This window comes from Monodelphis domestica, chromosome 3, assembly GCF_027887165.1.
Source record: "Monodelphis domestica isolate mMonDom1 chromosome 3, mMonDom1.pri, whole genome shotgun sequence".
Lineage (NCBI taxonomy): Eukaryota > Metazoa > Chordata > Mammalia > Didelphimorphia > Didelphidae > Monodelphis > Monodelphis domestica.
In genome coordinates this window covers 258,658,864-258,673,473 of record NC_077229.1, presented here as the reverse complement: position 1 = coordinate 258,673,473, position 14,610 = coordinate 258,658,864, and the positions used below count along the sequence as shown (strand labels likewise).

Genomic DNA, 14,610 nt, shown 5'->3' with positions numbered 1-14,610 from the left:
ACAATGCATAATAAAAACAGATTTTAAAATCTAGAATGCACAAAAGGCACCACTCAGTTTGGTCTCTAAATTATTATTAGTTGATCATCTGAACATCACAAGACACGATCCTTGGACAAGAGACAGGTACCCATCACTTTGAGTAATTGGAGGTGAAATAGAATCTCAGAACTATGAGCCCATCATCTGGAATCTTCCCAATTCCTTGACCCGGACTGTTTGTTCTCTTCCAGCCATAACATTTATCATGCCAATTCCCCAGCCTCCCTGAACTCTGAGCTTTGACTGCAGATGGGTGGACAGGAAATTGATTCTCCTAATGCCTCTGCTTCCTTTTCAAGGTTACATTGTTCCTAGAGTTAGTTACAGCATTCGAGTTTCAAAGCAGTCATCTTCTTTTGCTCTCTTCTGGAGTCCCGGGTGTTTCCCCCAGCATCTCTATTATCCCAAGTTCCTTATTTTTCCTCGTCCTCCAAACCAAACAGTGTTTATCAGTCATAGGAAGGACTTTGCAATGTTTCTGCCCAAAGCACAGCTTGATACACAAAATTTCCTGTGCAAATATGGACCAGCTCCAAGACAATGGAACAAGGCTTCGGGCAGATCCGAGGAGAGTCATAAACTTGAATTGTCCCAGGCTGTGACGAAGGGGACTGAGTCGCCAGCCCTCCCCGGCTCCCCACCTCCTCTGTGGTGATTGATCTCCGAAGGGGGCCTCCCTCAGATGCCAACTTCAAAGCAAGGGTGAATGAACCTTTAGCAGGGACTACAGAGACTGCCTGGAGGGGAGCTCATCACTGAACAAGAGAAATGATTGTTACTGACTGGTGTAAGGAGAGTTAGAAATGCTTAAGCATTAAAAAAAAAAATGAACACACTGAATATACATAGGAATTTAAATTACTTCTTTCTATTCATAGACACTCAAAAAAGTGAATTTTTGTTTATCATCCTCATCATTATCATTCTTATCATCATCAGTTCTCTGGATGGTTCAGTGGATAAAGCACTGAGCCTGGACTTCAGAAGACCTGAATTCAAACCCAGGATCAGATACTTACTGGCTGTGTGACTCTGGGTAAGCCCTTTAACCATGGTCTGCCTCCTGCATCATCTCTAAAATGGGGATGATAATAGCATCTACCTTACAGGATTGTTGGGATGATCAAAAGAGATATTTATAAAGCACTTTCTTAACCTTAAAGTGCTATGTATATGTTTTTTTTTTTTTAAATAACTTCTTTATAAAATTTTAAAATAATTTAATATAATAACTATTATTAATTATAAATATTGTAATCATGAATGTGAGGCATGGTTCAGGACTTGACTAGAAATCAGAAGATCTGATTTTGACCCATTAATCTATTAGTGATGATTCCTTGGTACACCTCTCTGAATCTCAGTTTCTTTCTGCATAAAATGGGGCTATACTACCTAATTGAATGTATAAATGGGACATGAGCAGAGTACACCTAATATGTATTCCATATATTACGCCAACATAGGATGATTTTTATCATCCTGTGGATACTATCTGCACCTGAAAGTGTGCATGAGTCTAATATGTGTAAATTATTGAATTTTTTAAAATATATCCCTATAAACTGTACTATCACACCCATTGTGATTTGTAGCATTAAAACATTCCAGTGGAAGTTGAGTGGAAAATGTAATAGGAATATATTTATTTTATGTATTACAATTTTATTAATTATTCTTTATTCGTATAGGACATGATCAACTGAATCAATCTATCTATCAATTGAATTGGACTTCAAAGTCATGCTAAATCCCATTTCAAACTCGGGTGCTACCACTCATGTTGGTTTTGGTCTTGGAGAAGATCAAGTGATTTTTTTTTTATGGCCTAGGAAAGTATCTGATTAGTAAAGAATCTATTTACTCTAAACTACATATACAATATTTAGTGGTAGAATTTAGAGGAAAATTACCTAAAAGGCTTGAAAACAAAAATAATTTCTTTTCTCAATCCACCTCTTTTTTTCTATCTTAAAAATTATATAAACAATTCAAGTTTGTACAAAAGTGTTACTAGCTATAATGGATTGGAACTAAATTGTGGGCAGGCTATTTATATAGGCTTACACCTATTAATTAATTAAATAATCTATTCTATTAGTAAAATCTTAGAAAAAGGATTCTAGAATTCATACCAACCTCTTTGGACTTTAACTGACAATGTGAATGATTTGGGGATGTGGGGAAGAGGATTCCTGATATGTCTGTATAAAGCAGAGCATAGGAACAGGTGACTATAGCGAGAGCTAAAAGAGCTTTAAGAGACCACATAGTCCAAACAGTCTATTTTACAGATGAGGGAATTAAGTTCCAGGGATACATGACTTATTCAAGGTCACAGATGTGGGATTTGAACTCAAGACTTCAGACTCTGATGCCAAATGCTCTCTATACCATTCTAGTGTCTTCAAACAAGAAAGAAATGATGTTAGTCCTGAATGCACAGAAGAAATTAGGGGATGAGATGAATGTAAGTTGAATATATTCTGACTCTCCCTATTTAATATGTTTTTCCTTAAGAACTTGTGCTTTTAAGTGACTGTTGGTAAACTACGAGAGTCCTTTTGTTTCTGGTCTTTTAATTTTGTAAGAAAGAACTATAGTGGGGAAGTAGTGGCTAAAGAATATTGTCATTCATAATTCTGGAAAAACCTTTTCCATGGACCCTCGGGGGAAAGAAATAAAAACAAAAAACTCTGAAATCAATTATTCTGAAAGCCCACGTTGGACTTTGAGTTAGGCAATGGAAATTATTGCCCCAAACATACTATAAAAGTACAGAAAAACCTGGATAACATAGGTCTCAGTGGCCTAAAGATTGTTTTTTTTTTTAACAGCCTTTTTCTGTTTTCTAATTGAGAACGCCTAGCTACTCCCACCCATGCATAGTTATCTTGTCCTAAGAATTCTTGGAATTACTTTTTTCTGTTGCTTCCATCTAAGAGGCCTCCCATAAGACAAATGGTACCTACTTCTCCTCACGTGCGCTTTATACTTTGCCTGGCTTAATTATAACAAGACGCTGAAAGCACGTTCTCCTTTGTGAGCCTGTACCGGAAATGAGACTTAAATTGGACCCACATAATATCTAGCCATGATTCCAGATGATGAAAAATACCACATACTGGGTTGAGTGAGTTGATTATTAAATTTTCAGTGTGAGCATTTATATCTTCAAAATCAACTATGCTGATATATCGTAAGACAAGGATTTAAAAAAAAAAATCTTAGCTTAAATTGAAAAGTGTGTTATGAGTGTATTTTCATCCTGAGAGCCAATTGCTAAATGTTTACCAACAAACCTCTAGAAATTTACACCTGATAAAGATGTTATGGACTAACTATGTCCAATGAGTCACACTTTTTGGGATATGGCCAATGTGGAAATTTGTCTTGCTTGACTATCTGTTACAAAGATTTTTTTCTTTATTTTTCTTAAATTTTTTCAGTGTATGATAGAATGAGAGAAAATGGATGCTTATTAATTAGTTGAAGAAATTAACTAAACTCTTTCATAATGCTTTCCTATGATTGGAATATTCTCCAAAACTCTGATTAAGTTTGAATTACTTTATAATGCCCAAACCTAATTGGTTTAAGATCATGATTTTTACTTATTCATGCTACTAGAAAATATATATAAATGTTCATAGTTAACCACCACTTACCTTATCCATAGGGTCCTAAACTATGTAAAAACCAAAGGCAGATCCTTGATGGCAGACCCCAGACAAAGCTACAACCTTGGTAAGAGCTGTGACCTCCATGAGAGATATAAGCCATGTGAATAGTGTTGTCTTCCAAGAGGGAGGAGGTAGGATGATGCATGCCATTGTTATGGAGGCTGGAGATGGTGGGTTGTTGAGTTTAGGAGTTCTGAGCCGCAGTGGGGTTAAAACCAATCAGATGTCCATGCTAAGTTTGACATCAATATGACCCCTGGAAGTGGGGAGACCACCAGATTGCCTGAGGAGGAAATACCTGGCTCAGGTCAGAAATGGAGCAAATCAAAACAGGGTGAAAATGGTGGAATTGGGCTTTTAAGTAACTAGACAAGATAAAGGAAATCCAATATTAATGAATAAATAAATGAAGGAAGGAAGGAATGGCTAAATAGACAAACAATAATGAAACAAATAAGTAAACAGGAGGCAGTTAGGTGACTTCATGGATTGTGAACCAGAGAGGGAGGAGGTCCCAGGATCAATCTGGCCTCAGACACTTCCCAGCTGTGTGACCCTGGGCAAGTCACTTCATCCCCATTGCCTAGCCCTTACTGCTCTTCTGCCTTGGAACCAATACATAGTATTGATTCCAAGACAGAAAGTAAAGGTTTAAAAAATAAGTAAGTAAACAACATGTAAGTAAATGGATGAATGGCTGTTCCTATGTAAGGGACCTGTAAATAAAGGAGTGGGCTAAGGTGCATGTGTTCTTTTTGAATGTCTTCTCCAATTGGGACCCTTGATCAATTAATTAATGAGTATTTAACTCCTTCTTTCCTTCCAACCCAAACCTTAAATAACAGATGTAATGGCACAGCCAACACAGGCTGCTCTAACTAACACACAGATTCTCCTGTGGAGAGACTGGCTTGGAAGCCCAGAAATAATCTCATTTTAGAAAATGGACTTTAGAAAGAGCTCTCTGTTCAAGAAGCCATAAAATCCACAGATAGATCTCTATTCCAGTCCAAAGGAGTTGGGACTTTACATCTGACTGTATCTTGCAAATGTAATACCTTGGGAAAAAGGTAAAATATTCCAGACTTTCAGCTGCTCTAATTTCCTATTTCTTTCAAGCCAAAGTGGTATTTGGCAAATGTGCCCTGCAAGTATAGTTTTTAGAGTCTCCAAGAGACCATTGATAATGGATTTATTCCCAATGAAATACTTATGTAAAATAACAAAGAATTATCTATATTTTTATAAAACTAAATTAAACTATGATTGCAGAAAGCAAATATATATGCACACACATATACATACATAAATATATATGTGCATGACACATACTTTCATTTATATATATGACATATAAAATATATAATATATATATATATATATAAATTAACAGTTGGGTTAGGAATTCTACCGGTCCCAATCTTAGCTCCTTTAATATAGTCCTAAAGAGTCAAAAAACTATTTTTAAGCACTTACTATGTGTCAGACTGTGCTAAGGGCTGAATACCCAAGAAACACAAAAGACAGACCCCGCTCTCCAGGAGCTCATAGTTTAATGAAGGAGACAACATATAAACAATTATGTGCAAAGAAGCTATATTCAGAAGAAATTTAGATAAATCAACAAAGGGGAGACACTAATATTAAGAAGGTTCCATGGGGCTCTGTGGATAGAGAGCCAGGCTTAGAGATAGAAGGTTCTGGGACCAAATCTGGACTCAGACACTTTCTAGCTGTGTAACTCTGGGCAAGCCACTTAATCCTAATTGCCTAGCCTTTATGGCTCTTCTGCCTTGAAATCTTATAATACTTAGTATTGATTCTTAACATAGAAGGTAAGGGTTAAAAAAACACAATGAAGTTTCCAGCAAGGCTCCAGAAAGGTATAATTTTAGCTGAGACTTGAAGGAAACCAGGAGAACCAAGAGGTAGAGCAGACAGAGAGAATTCCAAGAATCGTGGACAACTAGTGAAAATGCATTGAGTGCTAATAACTTTCAGCATCTGTATGTGAGATAGTGGAAAGGTGCTGGCCAAGTATCAGATGATATAGGTTCAAATTTTTCCTCTCATTTACTGACTTATTATAGGCATATTGCTGTTTAGTTGTTTTCCAGTCAAGTCTGACTCTTCATGACCCTAATTCACTCCTAATACTTCAAGACTCTGAATACTGGAGTGGTTTGCCATCTCCTTCTGCAGCTCATTTTATAAATGGGGAACTGAGGCAAATAAGGTTAAGTGACTTGCCCTAGGTCACCAGCTAGTAAATGTCTGAGGCCAAATTTGAACTCAGGGAGATAAATCTTCCTGATTCCAAACCCACTGCTGTATCCACTGTGCCACCTAACTGCCCATATAGGTAATTTGCAAGCTATATAAAATAGAATATTTAGATAAAAAAAACTGTCCCAACATAGGTTCAAAACTTTTCAGAACTGTTTAACTCACCAATCAGGTTCAAACTGTTCAGATACTTTTGGATACTTTTGATAGAGATAATCAAAAGTATCCTCAGTGATGAAGTGAAGCTCAAATGAGAACTTCCCTTCAAGGCCAGGTGCAAGGATGCTAAAAAGACTCTTACTATAAACATAAAATATTTATTGAAATATATAAGGATAAATAAAGGATTTCTAATTCTAAGGGATTCTAAATCCACCCAATAACTCCCAGGTTCCGCAAGGAACTGCTTCTCCTGTGTTTCACAGGTTACACTACTCCTCCCTTATCTGACTAACCCACATTTATACTATCTAAATAAAAACTACCGCTATTATCCTTATAAATCTTAACTTTGCCTTCAAATGATAAAATAGCAAAGGCTAGCTGGTTGATTCTCAATAAGAATCAAGTTAGAACAGACTCAGAGTCCAAACCAAAGACTAGGTTTTTCTTTGGTCTTCTCAGAGTTAAACAATGTACAAAAACCACAATACATAGTCAATCCCAAGTTGAGACAGGAAAACACTGAACCCCTTCAGATCTTTCCCTCAGACAGAGAGAGAGAGAGGCAAAGATGTTACCTCCTCCAGCCCTGAGAGATAGTTTCTGAGACAATGTGTGTTTGCCAACTGTCAGGGTCCAACTCCCAACTGTCAGAGAGAATAATTGACATAGAAAAATGGTTATAACTGTCAGCAGTTGAAATTAACATGCTCTCTTAGCTCTGCTTCAAACTCCAGTTCTTTTCTCCAGTCAGCCCCTCTACTTCTTATCTTTAAACTAATAAAACAATACTTATTTTCTAATATCATCCTTACACCTTATAGGCCTGTCAAATCACTTTCCTGAACCTTAGTTTCCCCATTCATGAAATGAGAAAATAATATTCACATTATTCTACTTATCCTGCAAAGTTGTGGCAGAAAAAGTGTTTTGAGATACTTCAAGTTCTATGTAAATGTGAGCTATTTACTATGGAAAATATTCAGCTGAGTTGTTTTTATATGAAATGAGAATCTTTGTCTCTTCTCCATTCCACTGACTTCCTTCTTTCTACATAAAAACTTCTTAAAATTGGAAATCTAGTATTTTAAAATAATTGTTGAGGGGCAGCTGGGTAGCTCAGTGTGTTGAAAGCTAGGCCTAGAGACGGGAGGTCCTAGGTTCAAATCTGACATCAGACACTTCCCAATTGTGTGACCCTGGGCAAGTCACTTGACCCCCATTGCCTAGCCCTTACCACTCTTCTGCCTTGGAGCCAATACACAGTATTGACTCCAAGACAGAAGGTAAGGCTTTATAATAATAATAATAATAATAATAATAATAATTGTTGAGTTACACATATTCTCTCAAAATAAATGGTTAATAAATGCCTAAAGGTAGAAACATTTAAATAAATGTTGGAGGGGTTGTAGCAAAATTGGGTCACTAATACATAGCTGGTGTAGTTGTGAATTGACCCAATCATTCTGTAAGGCAATTTGGAATTATGCCCAAAGGGCTTTAAAAGAATGCATGTCCTTTGAATCAGCTATGCCACTGCTGGGTTTTTATCCCAAAGAAATAATATAGAAAAATGTTTGTATAAAAATATTCATAGTCATGCTTTTTGTGGTGGCAAATAATTGGAAAGCAAGGGGGTGTCCATCAATTTGGGAATGGCTGAACAAATTGTGGTATCTGATGTTGATTGAATACTATTGTGCTAATGAACTGGAGCATTTCTATATAAAATGGAAAGACCACCATGAACTGATACAGAGTGAAATGAGCAGAACCAGGAGAACATTATACACAGTAACTGAAACATGGTGGGACAATCAAATGTAACTGACCTTACTACTAATAGTAATGCAATGATCCAGGACAATTCTGAGGAACTTATGAGAAAGAACATTATTCACATCCAAAGAAAGAACTGTGAGAACAGAAATGCAGAAGAAAAACATGTGACATCACAGAGTTCTTTGGGTATATGATTAGGGGTTTTGGTTTTAAAAGATTACTTTATTATAAATATGAATAATATGGAAATAGGTTTTGAGCAATAATACATGTATAACCCAGTGGAACTGCTTGTCAGCTCTGGGAGTGGAGAGGGAAGAGAGGAGGGAGAAAACCTGAATCATGTAACTATTGAAAAATATTCTACTGTGATACAATCAAATGTAGTGGACTTCTCCATTAGTGGCAATGCAGTCATCTTGAACAACTTGGAGGGATCTATGAGAAAGAACACTATCCACATTCAGAGGAAAAACTGTGGGAGTAGAAACATAGAAGAAAAACGACTGCTTTATTACATGGGTCGAGGGGGATATGATTGGGGATATAGACTCTAAATGATCATCCTAGTGCAAACATCAACAACATGGAAATAGGTTCTGATCAAGGACACCTGTAAAATCTAGTGAAATTGTGTGTCAGCTATGGAAAGGGTTGAGGATATGGGAGGGAGGGAAAGAATGATTCTTGAAACCAAAGAATAATGTTCTAAATTGATTAAATAAAAATTTCTAAAATAAATAAATGAAGTAAAATCTAAAAAAATATTCTAAATAAATAAATAAATTTTTAAAAGGTACCAACATTTGAATGGGGTTGAAACAAAAATCCTATTATTTGGGAAGTTCAACATTTTCCTGTGTGTGTGCATGCATGTGTAAACTTTCATGCATTTGTGCACTTCTTTTCCTATTGAATCAGAAATGTCTTTAGGCATATAGCTTGTCTTGTACCTTCCCTTATGCAAGAAAGGCATTCCTGGAAAGTTATGCATAAAAGGAATTTCCATTTAAAAAAAAAACAACATTTCTCTGTTGATTTCTACTAAGATCATAGAAATTCATCACATCTACTAGTGGTGCTACAAGTGCTTCCCTTCCCCACCTGCCAGCTATTTTTATTCCAAGTTTTAGTTCCTTAAATAAAATTTAGCTGAATGGGAATAGAAATGTGTATACCTTTTTCTCAATGATACATGGTACCTTTAAAAAACTGACCATATATTAGGACACAAAATTGTTAAATATAGAAAACAAGAAATATTAAATCTATCTTTTTCAGACTACAATGTTATAAAAATTGTATGTAAAAGATCATGGGAGCACAGAATAAAAATTAATTTGAGATTAAATAGCCTAATCTTAAAGAATGAATAGTTAAAGAACAAGTCATGGAAACAACAAATAATTTCATTAAAGAGAATGTTAATAATTAGACAACATATAGGATATAGCAAAAATAGTAGAGGAAATTTTATGTTTCTAAATACTAATCTTAATAAAATAAAAAAAGAACAGATCAATGAATTCAGAATACAATTTTTAAAAGCTAGAAAAAGAACAAAATAAAAAATCCCCAACTAAACAGTAAATTAGGAATACTAAAAATTAAAGCTAAGACCCATAAAATATAATGTAAGAAAATCATTAAATTAATAAATAAATATAGAAGTTGGTTTTATGAAAAAAGTCAACAAAATAAATAAACCATTAGTTCAAAAGAGAGAGAAGAAAATCAAATCACTAGCATTAAAGATGAAAAAATGAATATATCACCAAACGAAGATAAAATTAAAGCAATTCTTAGGAGTTATTTTGCTCAATCACATGAAAACAAATTTAACAATGTAAGTGAAGTAGAAGACTACCTATGAGAATATAAACTACCTCTACTATCAGAAGAGGAAATACATCTAGAAAAAGAAATTGAACAGGCCATAAATGAACTTCCTAAAAAAAAAAATGAGCATCAGGATCAGATTGATTCACAAGTGAATTCTTCAAAATATTTAAATATTAACTAACTCCAATATCAAATAAATCATTTGAAATAATAAGTAAAAAAGGAATTTTGCTAAAGTCATTTCATGGAACATATATGATGCTTTTACCTAAACCAGGAAGAGCAAAAACAGAGAAAGAAAATTGTAGAACAATTTCAATCATGAATATGGATGCAAAAATTCTAAACAAAATACTAGCTAGGTGACAACAAAAATACTTCACAAAGATTATACATTATGACTAAACAGGATTTATACCAAAAAAGCAGGGATGGTTTAATATAAGGAAAAATATCAACATAATTAAAAGTATCAATTATAAAAGTAAAAAAAATGATTATAACAATAGATGCAGGAAAAAGCCTTTGACAAAATACAACAGTAATTTCCACTAAAAATACTGGAAAGTCTTTTTTCTTAAAGTGATATGAAGCATCTACCTAAAACCATCAGCAAATATTATTTGTAACATGGATATGCTAGAAGCCTTCCAAATAAGATTGGGAGTGAAACAAGAATGTCCATTATCACCAATGTTATTTAATATGCGATAAGAAAAAGAAAATGAAGAAATTCAAATGGACAAAGAGGAAATAAAACTTTCTTTTTGTAGATAATCTGATGTTATATGTGGAAATTCCTCAAGATTCAGCTATAAAGTTAGTTGAAACTATCAATAATTTTAAGAGTTATGGGATATAAAATCAACCCATACAAATAATCAGAATTTTATATATTACTAACAGAGACCTGTAAGAAGAGATAAAAAGATACTCCATTTAAAACAACCACACATAGAAGAAAATACCTGGGGGTATACCTATCAAAACCAGGAAGTACATGAACATAATTATATAACACTTTTTACACAAATAAAGTCAGGTTTAGTTGAAGAAATATTAATTTTTTTTGTGGATGGGCTGGGCCAATATAATTAAAATAACAATTCTACCTAAACTAATCTACTTAGTTAATGCCATCCCAATGTGAAGATTAGATTAGGCTCTCCCCTGATGGTAACAATGAAGGTACTTAGCTCTTCCTACATTGTGAAGATTTAATTGTAATTCCCTGTCTATTTTTAGATTTAATCCCCAAAGTATAAACATAGTACTTAAAGTTGGGTAAAGAGATCTGTCTATTTCTAGATTTTGATCCCCCAAAAGCGTAAGCACAGTACTTAAAAGTTGAGTATGGAGATCTGCCAATTTTGGATTTAATCAGAAAGGTCCAAACGCCCATCTCACATACTGAGTGGGAGGTCTGTCACCCACGTGTGAAAGAGTGGGTGATGAATCAGAATTGACTGACTGTCTTCTGGGTGGTCCTAGAGCAGAGCATCAGTTGTGATTGGTAGATGTAAAGATTAAGGGAAATGACACAAGAAAAAAAGGTCTTTAAAAAAGAGTGACAAGGGCCTGGACTTGATTATTCTGGCAGTTCTTCCAGAAGTTCAACTTGGACTTCCACTTCTGCTGGAGTTCTACTGGAGTGGAGAATAATTCTTCATTCAGAATAATGCTGACTGGACCTGTTTTTCCTGGTGACCCTTTTCCTTTGAACTGACACATGATGAATATAAAGGCTGACTCCCTTTCCCTTGGCCTTTCTGGAGGCACCAGCCTATCTTGAGAGGCCCATCATCTTGAGACTTTTTTCCCTTAGCTGGGGCTTCTGAACTCCTGCCTGGCTCAGAGGAGGCTGGAGCAGCTATCTCCCCCTTTTCTTCTCTTTCTTTCTTCCTTAATATCTTCCCTCTTATAAAATAAACTACCATAAATTTCATTTTGACTTTTGTAATTCATTTGGGATTTAGTAATTAAATCCCTGGTAACCAACTAAAATATTATTCAGTCCAACCATATATTTAACACTAATCAAAATGCCAAAATATCTTATTGAGCTAGGAAAAAGAATAAAATTCATTTGGAAGAACAAAAGATCAAGATTATCAAAAGAACTAATTAAAAATAAAAAGGAAAGAAGTCTAGCAGTGTTGGATTTTAAATCTATAAAATGCAAGTATGTATATAAAGCAGTAATTATCAAAACTCTCTGTTTTTAACCTTACTTCATATACTCTATATTCTGACCTTTTTTAGTTGCAGGAGAAATTGTTTACTTACTGTATGACACATGCATCACTGTGTTCTGTACTCCATTGCAGTTATTCTATTTTACAAGATAATATTGTTAGAATTTCTCATTGTACCTACCTGAAGTTTTTCAAAAGGCAGCTTGCTTTTGTATCTATGCATCTTTGAGAGTTCAAAGAAGAGATTTTATTCTTTTGATGATGTAAAGAGGAACTGTTTTTAAAAATCTAAGTTGGAAACTCTGCAACTATGTATGAAACTTTTGGGGTTTGTTTTTGGTCTTTTAGCAATAAAGCAGCATGGGCTAAGAATACAAAAAATAAAATAAAATAAAATAAACTCTGTTTTTGTCTAGGAAATAAAAAAATAGATCAGTGTCACAGAAGAGACTTACAACAAACAGTAATAAAAGATTATAGTAGTCTTGTATTTGACAGAGAAGTATAGATCTAGGCTATTGGGATAAGAAATAACTATTTGGTTAAAATTGCTGGGACAACAGGAAAGTGAGTAAGGAACAATATCTTATACTATTCAGTAAAACAAGATCAAAATGGAAACAACATCTAGATATAAAAGGAGATATAAGCAAATTAGAAGAATAGAGAACATATTACCTATCAGATTAATGTATGGAGGAATTTATGAGTAAGCAAGAGATGGAGAGTGTTGTAAAAGGAAAAATGGTTAATTTTGAGTACATTAAACAGAAAATTTTTAAACAAATAAAACAAATAATATGAAGTATCTATCTAAAACCATCAGTACATATTATTTGTAACAGGGATAGTCTAGATGACTTTTTTTTACCTTTACCTTCTTTCTTAAAATCAATAAGTAAGAGCTAGGCAATTAGAATTAAGTGACTTGCCCAGGGTCACACAGCTAGGAAGTGTGTAAGGTCAGATTTGAATCTAAGACCTCCTTCTCCAGGCCTGGCTCTCTATCCACTGAGCCACCTAGTTAGCCACCCTAAGTAGAAAACTGGGAAAAATTTCTCATAGACAGTCTTTCAGATAAAGGTCTCACATCTAAAATATATAGAGAATTTTGTCAAATTTATAAGAATAAGAGACATCTCCCAGTTGATAAATGAACAAAAGATATGAACAGTTTCCAGATGAAGAAATCAAACCCACATATAAATATATGAAAAAAAATCTCTAAATCACCACTGATTAGAAAACAGAAAGAAAACAATTCTGAAGTATTATCTCACACCCACCCGATTGACTAAAATGACAAAAGGGCAAAATGACAAATGTTGGCAGAGATATGGAAAAATGGAGATTTCAATACACTGTTGGTAGAACTGTGAACTGATCCAATCATTTTGGAGAACAATTTGAAATTATACTCAGTGAGTTATAAAACTGTATATACCCTTTGACCCAGCCTGTTTCCAAAGTAATCAGGGAAAAAGGAAGAGAATGAAGCTATATGTTCCGAAATACTTATAGCAGTTCTCTTTGTGGTGGCAAAGAACTGGAAACTGAGGGATGTCCCTTAATTGGGGAATGGCTAAACAAATTGTGGTATATTATTGTGAAAGAATACTCCTGTGCTCTAAGAAATGGTGAGCAGATTAATTTAAAAAAACTTGGAAAGAAATATATGACATAACGAAGAGTGAAGTGAGTAGAACCAAGAGAACATTATATACAGCTTCAGATTTAATATTAGAAGAATAACTTGTGAATGTTCATGTCCAAAGAATGAAACTGAAAAATGGAAACATGAAAGATATAATCTGTCTGTCTGTCTCTTTCTTTCTCTCTCTCTCTCTCTCTCTCTCTCTCTCTCTCTCTCTCTCTCTTTCTCTCTCTCTCTCTCTCTCTCTCTCTCTCTCTCTCTCTCTCTCTCTCTTTTCTATCTATCTATCTATTTGCCAGATGATATCTTCTATGATGTGGAGAGGGGAGGGAAGGGATAAGATACATGAAAATAAATTATATTAATAAAAATTTTAAAAATGGATGTTGAAGCCAAAAAAATGAGCACACTGCTCTATTTAACAACTTGTCTCTAAGGAATCTTTTGTCTGGAATGTGTCTAAAACAGAGTTGTAGGATTTAGATAGCATGTTAAAGTTGATATATGGCTTGATTTAGATTCATCAAGATTTGGGTTCAAATCCAACCCCTGAAACTCACTAGTTACCTAGTTTGCCTAGGTAAAACACTTAACTTCTCAACCTTAGTTTCCTCATTTATAAACTGTAAACCTTAATTCCACAATACCATATTAACTGCCCCTCATTCCTCTGGGAATGGAAAGAAGAGAAAGATAAAGAAAAAAAGAGGGACAGAGGAAAAGGGGAAAGGAAAGGAATAAGTATTTATATAGTGCCTGTTATGTGCTGGGAACTGTGCTAAGCATTTTACAAATATTTTCTGATTGGATCTTGATGACAACCCGGCAAAGTAAGGACAATCATTATTTCTATTTTATAGTTGAGGAATCTAAGCTAATATAGCTTGAGTGCCTTTCCCAGTGTCACAGAGCTAATAAATGCCTGAAGCAGAATTTGAATTCAGGGCATCCTCATTCCAGG

The 14,610-nt window shown here is 34.5% G+C and overlaps 1 long non-coding RNA gene across 1 annotated transcript; it reads left to right on the top strand.

Annotated features, from left to right (window-relative positions):
* The first annotated feature begins 341 nt into the window (after window positions 1-341).
* Window positions 342-3,908, top strand: LOC103092039 (uncharacterized). The gene is made up of 3 exons (XR_001628892.2): window positions 342-1,078; window positions 2,445-2,512; window positions 3,722-3,908. It is a non-coding gene; the product is annotated as an uncharacterized LOC103092039 (long non-coding RNA).
* Window positions 3,909-14,610: the final 10,702 nt, after the last annotated feature.